The 7,383-nt window shown below is 38.0% G+C and overlaps 1 long non-coding RNA gene across 1 annotated transcript in view; it reads right to left on the bottom strand.

Annotated features, from left to right (window-relative positions):
* Positions 1–2,720: 2,720 nt before the first annotated feature.
* The window catches only part of LOC122551165, a 35,218-nt gene continuing 30,555 nt past the window's right edge, over positions 2,721–7,383 (bottom strand). The window contains exon 4 of the long non-coding RNA XR_006312040.1: positions 2,721–3,162. This is a non-coding gene — a long non-coding RNA (uncharacterized LOC122551165). The remainder of the gene's footprint in view (positions 3,163–7,383) is intronic.

Here is a 7,383-nt window from a genome sequence, read left to right as displayed (position 1 = left end):
CAGCAACAGGTAGTGATCATGTGGAAGGGTAACTGAAAATGTCGAATAGACCCTCTCAGGGGGGAAAAGCGTGTCTTTGGGGGATGGAAGCCTCATGGGAAGAATCTTTGACAAAAGATTCCTTAATCCAATGTGAATAATAGGCTTTAATACATTCTACATAGTGTCACAAAGCTAGTCCTTTTGCAAGCGTATGTTGTCCTTGATTTCTTTTTCAGAGAAGTTCTTAACGACCCAAGGTTCTAAAATGTCTGAATTTTGAATGGTTCATTGTGACCCATTTGTTTATACCTAACAGATAATGCTTCAGGCAGAAAGCTTTCAAGTCCTTTTTTTAAAAAAGAACTGGTATAATCAAGGGAGCGTGTCCAGCTCTCTGGATGGGCAGGTCAGTTCAGTTCAGTTAGTTGAGTCAGGGTCACAGTTGAAACTGGACGCTCTCCCCTCTCCTTCTGCCCTTCTGACTTCACAACCTGTAAGCTTTTTGTGCCATTTTTACTCTCTGTGCTAAGGGGTTTGTTTATTGTGATTGTTGCAAGTATTTTGGAACAGCATCATTAAGTCGGGATAGTTTATTTGAGTATTCTGTTTTTGGTTTGTTGTGTTTCATTCTGTCATTTTGTAAATAAATTCTGTTTGTTTAAAACTCTGCAGTCTAACCAGCTAATTCACTCTGGGAATATCCACTTTCCACTTACCTGAAACAAATAGCAAAGTTACGCTCTGGGCTACCAGCTTAAAAGTGCTTTGAGGGGTCAGGCCTGGTCCCATAACAATTGTAAATGCTTAATGCTTTCTTGTTTAACCTCTATTTTACTTTCATGTTTGTATTCGCTTGAATTCCTGCTTCATAATTTTTGTTCATCCATGTGTTCAAATCCAATGTTAGATCGTTAAGACAGGATTAGTTTCCTGACTTGATGATCATAACAACGCAGGATAAGGAAAACTGCCAGATCACAGATTGTGGTTGAATACAATTCTGTTCTTGCTGACAGCTCAAAGGACCTCGTGAATATGCAGACTCAGTTGACTATTGATTCTGTGTCTATCTCATTTCCCAGTTTTATTGACACACTGGAAGGTGTCACTGGTATGACCACTGGATTTCATCTCATCAAAGTCTATGCAGTAGTTTGTCTTCTAATACTGTCATAGAGAGACTTATCTGTGAGAAGTGGATTGATGAGAACAAGATCAAGTAGATTTTTACATCCTGTTAGTTCTCTCGTCACATGCCAAAAGCCCAGGCTTGATTCTGCCAGTTTAGTCAATAATGGTGCTGGTGATGGAAACTAAAAGTTTGTTTTATTTATTCTTGAGTTATGAGCACTGCTAGCTAGGGGTTAGTATTTATCTCCAATCCTTAAATATTCTTAAGAAGGTGATGGTAAGCTGCCTTCTTGAACTGTTGCAGTTCTTCTGATATAAGTACAGCCACTGTGCATTTAGATAAAGAGTTCTGGGAGGAATAGTGAGTATGAGTAGTTGATTTTCAATTTTGAAAGTTAGGTTGCACTTGCTAACACCAATGCATGTATGCTATGCAACGCTTAAATCAGCGCATTCATATTTAAACATGTGTGTGTGTGTATATGTGTGGGGGGAGGGAATACAGCCTCAGACCTGAAAGCAGAATGTGGCCCAGGTCAAACAATCGAAACAGTTTTGAATACCAATCTATAATCTGTTGTTAGCAGGTAGAATTCTTTACAGCAGTACAAGTGTCACAAAAGGATTTGCTTTCATTGGGTGCTCTAACATCCAACTGAGCCCTAAAGAAAATAACAAAAGAAAGACAAATTAGATCATGATCTCAAGCAATTCTAGCAACTCCTATTATCATGGGTTAGAAATGAATGACATTTGAATTGCTGGATTTCTATTTTGTGTATTTTTATGTTTGAATTTTTGCTCCCTCTTGTTGCATGTAATTTTCATCTTCAGTAATTGTCATCTTCAGTTTGACACATTGGAAAAACATATCAGTATTTCAAACTTGTGTTTTCCCAAAAGCATAGTTTTCCCTCCAGTAAAAATAATGAAGGGAAAACTATAGGAGTTATACATCTGAATTTGTGAAAACTTTGCACAAGGACGACCAATCATATTTAATGATATTTTGCTGCAAACTTAGTGCTCAGATAGAACAAATAATGCTGTGCCGTTGTGCACCAGTAATGTCCCATAGTCAGTCATAAGGTAAATGGCCAACTAATCTTATAAGTAGAATTTCTTTTATGTGAAATATAGGCTATGACTCTGAGAGTATTGTCATGAGAATCTCAAAATCCACTTCACGAAATGGTTGTTTTAACATCATTGCTGAGGGTTATCATGTCCAATAAAACAGAGCCCCCTCAGTTCTGTATTGGAATCTCAACTATGCATTCAGTACTGTTGAGGGACTGGAAGTCAAGTCATAGAATCACAGATGTACAGCATGGAAACAGACCCTTCGTTCCAATGCGTCCGTGCAGACCAGCTATCCTAAATTAATCTAGTTCCATTTGCCAGCATTTGGCCCACATCCTCTAAAACCTTCCTATTCATATACTCATCCAGCTGTCTTCTAAATATTGTAATTGTCTTTTATATCTAAGGAGACTACTACCAACAAAGGTGAATTGATTTCAGATCTACAAATTTAAATTAGCATTCAAGCTTATTTTAAAAACCAACTCCCAGAGATTACCTTGAAATTTAGGGTTTTGTGTTTATTTATACAAAATACATTAGACAGCATTCACAATTTTATATACATTGAAAATATAATTTCAATCAATATCTACAATCTCTAAACCATCATTTTCATTCACATAGGACACCGATTCCACCATCTTTTCTCCAAATGTTCCTGAATACGATTTGCTGTTCAGATTAGTAATGCTCATATCTGTATTGGTAGTAACACCTGACACGCATTTGACATCTGTTTTTAAAAGATTTCCTTCAACAAAACTTTCCACAGGCTTTGCACTTTCTACATTCTCTGCACTTGTATCCTCTTTGTTCAATCTGGAAGCAACAGTAGAGGTTGATTTCCCTGAACACAGCCCCATCAGGTAACCACACAGAAACAGAGTTCGTTGCCTCTTCTGTTCAAATGAGTTTCTTTGAAAAGTGGAGCGTTGTTTTTCCAACAAAATCCCACAAGAAAATCTATTTTTGGGATGAAAGAATATCACAGTGCATAAGATTATTAAATAATGTATTATGCATAAAATGAGATCAGTGACATCTAAAATTGCATCAGATAAACTTGTGAATATAATACCGTATGTACTCGTGTAAAAGTCGAATTTTTTAAGACTTTTTAAAGATTCAATTTATAGATTCGACTGTTACACGTGCACTAGTTTTGAGAGGGTGAAATTCATGCTGCAGTTCGAAATACTATATTAGCAGAATTCGATTTAATCGCTCAACTAATCCCGGGTAAAGAAGAAAAACACAATGAATTATGGTAAAGGTAATTACCAGATAAAAGCAAGAGAAACAAAAATGAATTACTGGTAGTAAGTTTTATTTATACATACCGGTACGAAAATTTAACATGTCAAAGATTCATTGAAATCCTGCAATGTCCTGGCCTGGCACACTTAAAATGAAACACTTATTAAATTCTGTATGCGTAAGCGTCTTGAACTTTCCAGCAAAATTCTCCCGTTTCCCTCCCGTTTACTCTCGTATGTAATGAACCTCAGCATCATTAACAAATTTTGTCAAAAAATTAAAGATACATGGAGCTAATATATCTCACTTTTATTCAGATATATTGGCACAATTAAAATTATTAATTTTTTAACAATGTTAGCTTTTTATTGTGCAGTGAACAAACTTAGTACCAGTCTGAATGAATCAAAATGTGCGGTCGTAAACCAAGCGGGCTAAGTAGAGTTATGAATAAATGGAGACGCAATATAATAAACAACAGCGATGAGTAGACTTACTGGTATGAATGAATGAATGTGATTTTGTTTTAGTGAGTTAATGGAAACATACAATTTCCTTTGTGAGGGGTTTATAATGCGATATAGTAGGGTCGACTTTTACACGAAATATATGGAAATACAAAATTTTTTTGGACAAAAATATGGGGTAAACTTTTCACAAGTATATATGGTATTTATCTTCCTATCACTAGCTGATGGATAACCACTGAAAGAAACAAATTGCCTGCCCATGGATACATAACCACTTAATGTTTTGTTCTGTTGGAGACATTTTGCCATGATGTTGTTGGAATAAATCTATTGAAGTGGGTGAACATGGATTTAATGGACTAAATTTTGCCACAAGCTTTTTGATATTTTGCCAATATCAAGAACAAGTAGAGATTATGAGTGTGGACCTGCAGGTGGTGAAGTCATAATCTTGACAGATGTGACTTCCTAATTGGCTCACTTCAAGCTCAACATCTAATTTAAGATTTCATGGTGCTGACTCAGTCAAGGACAGGCAACTCTGGATTGTCAGCAGCCCCACCAGCAAAGAGGGGCATTGCCGAGGCAATTTGAGGACTGTGATGGCCCCTCAATTATGTAGGAGCGTGCAATGGCTTCAAAGATGTAAAAAATGATCAGATTTGAAGTGAGTTCTTCAAAATGGAATGGAAACTCCGCCAGCTGGATCTGTTCTTTATTGCCCAAGTCTCTATTATACCTATTGCTGATAGACAGCTTCTATTTGGCTGGCAACCTCAAGGCCAGTGTGCAGCATGGCCACATAATCAACCTCAAAAAACTTGGTACATTAAATGGGTTAATAGGTTGTCCAACTTGCATGCAGCAAACAATGGAGCTGCTTTCCAGGTTGGCCTGGAAGGTTCCCTAGCACTAGAATACACATGCAGCAATCAATGCAACTCGCCTCTATTTTCCCTGCCTATCTCCACCTCCCATAAATCCCAAATATGGCCTCCAAGGCTTGGCAAAATTGCCCTTGAACAAGTGGCTGAATTTCACCATACATTTCTGATTTACTGACTTGACATTTTTATTCTAGAGTTTTGGAATGAGTTGATTTTACTGCTGATGCTATTTTGGTAGATAAATTCTAAATCAAAAAGAAATCTGTAACGCTCCAATCTGGCAAGCCTGGGATTAAGTCATTTCTAGATTATAATATTATATTAATATTATATTCACACAAGTGTGAATTTAGCTGGAAATATGTTCATGGACGCAATATTGTTAGCCACAAATAAGAAGCACAAGTTTTTGCAAATCTGACTGTATATAGGCGTTCTGGTGTGACGAAGCAAGGTAATCATTCTGTCTATTATCAACAATCCTGACTAGAGCAGACAAAGGGAAATTCAACTGAAAAGGTGTCTTAAAAATAGTCTGAAAAGGGGGCTGAAATAATAAGAGGGATGAACCTAAAAGGTTCACAAGAAAAGTACATTAGGTAGAACTGAATGGTAGGGTTTGGAACTTAAGGGACATGATTGTCAAAGGCACTGGAAGGATCCTGGAAAATGCAAGGAAAAACCGGGATGCAGAGGAGAGAGTCACAGAGATCGAGGTAAGGACAACAAGGGAGTTTCACATTAAGATGGGGAAATACCATGGGATAATCAGGTGTACTGGGGAAGGAGAATGAGCAGGTGAAATGAATAGGGGCAGTGCGAGGATAAGGTTGGAAATGGAATCTGGATGGAAGATGACTCGGGGGAAGAGAAGGAATATTGAGAGAATATTGAGCAGTACTTCCGACAAGGGAAGGAGCATTTCTGGACCTAATCGTTGGAAATAACCCAGGCAGGTGAAAGGCATATCAGTAGCCAAGTATATTGGAGATAGTGTCCATAACATAGACAGATATAGAATAATTATGGAAAAGGATAAGGGTAGGCTGAGAATAAAAGTTCTCATTTTACTAAGATAAGATATGATTTGGCCCAAATGACCTGGAAGCAGCTACTTGCAGATACAATTGTGTCAGGGTAGTGTAAAGCGTTCAATGAGGAAATAGTGAACAAACAGGACAAATAAAACAAAGGGTGGGACCAAGTTTAGAAAATTCCAGATATCAAGAGACATTAAGATTAAGGTAAAAGAGAAGTTATGGCAGATACCGAGGGATAAATACTACAGAGTCTCTGGAGTGGTATCAAAAGTGCAGGAGGGAACATAGGAAGGAAATTAGAAAAGCATATAGAGTGCATGTGAAAGCATGGCAAATAGAATAAAGGAAAATCCAAAGGGTTTTTTAAAAAGAAAGATAAGGAGCAAGGAATAGGTAAAGTTGCTATAGTTCCACTCTTTTATTTGAGAGAAACAACAGGTGATGGTTTGACCTGAGGCTCGCCACACCTCAAGCAAAAAGTGAAGTTGATAAGGGGGATCTTCATGGTAAACTCAGCTAGAACGTGAATTGAACTTGCGCTGTTGGCATCGCTTTGAATTGCAAGGTAGCCGTCCAGCCAACTGAGCTAACCGATTCTCAAGGGCAAGAGAATAATTAGGGAAAGAGTAGACTCTCTTAGAGACCATGGGGGCAATCTGTGTATAGACCCAGAAAATGTGGGCACAGTCCTCAATGAATACAGTCTTCAGAATGGAAAAGGATGAGACAGGTATGGACATTAAGGTGAAGGACTGTGAAATATTAGAAAAGATTAACGCAAATAGAGGAGGTAATAGAGAGTTTAGCCCCAGACTTAAAAATTGATAAATCTATAGGTCTGCATTAGATATATCACAGGACACTAAGGACATGAGCATTGAATGGATAGTGATACTTAACTTCTTGGAGCACAACAAATGATTCATCCCTTTGCAGCGCTGGAGTCACGTTCTCTTGAGATAACCGACGTCTGCAGCCACCTCTGTCCTGGCTGTCTTTGTTATTTTGGAAGGATTTGTGTACCATCCACAGGGAAGAAATATATTCTCTTCTAGACAGCCTTCAGAAGAACTTCTAGGAAGGCTTTAATTAACCTTGATACTGCTTTTTCCCATGTCTCTTACAGTTCCAGGAGTGGATGGGATCAATGTGCAGAGATTGAGTGATGTTTCTAGATTGTGGAGAGTGAAGTGCTGTCTAGGTGCATTTTAAATATAATGCCTGGAATTCAGAACCTAAAAGGTCCCAGTGGAGGGCAGAACTTCCTACTGCCTGCCCAAAAGTTTGATATTTCACTTGGACGTGCATATACAATGAGCTGAGTGGAACCTAATCAACTGAGATATTTGTCATGATTCGGAGATGCCGGTGTTGGATTGGGGTGTACAAAGTTAAAAATCACACAACACCAGGTTATAGTCCAACAGATTTAATTGGAAGCACACTAGCTTTCGGAGCGACGCTCCTTCATCAGGTGATTGTGGAGGGCTCGATCGTAACACAGAATTTATAGCAAAAATTTGCAATGTG

Source organism: Chiloscyllium plagiosum, chromosome 6 (genome assembly GCF_004010195.1).
Source record: "Chiloscyllium plagiosum isolate BGI_BamShark_2017 chromosome 6, ASM401019v2, whole genome shotgun sequence".
NCBI classification, from domain to species: Eukaryota; Metazoa; Chordata; class Chondrichthyes; order Orectolobiformes; family Hemiscylliidae; genus Chiloscyllium; species Chiloscyllium plagiosum.
This window is presented reverse-complemented; position numbering and strand designations above follow the sequence as displayed.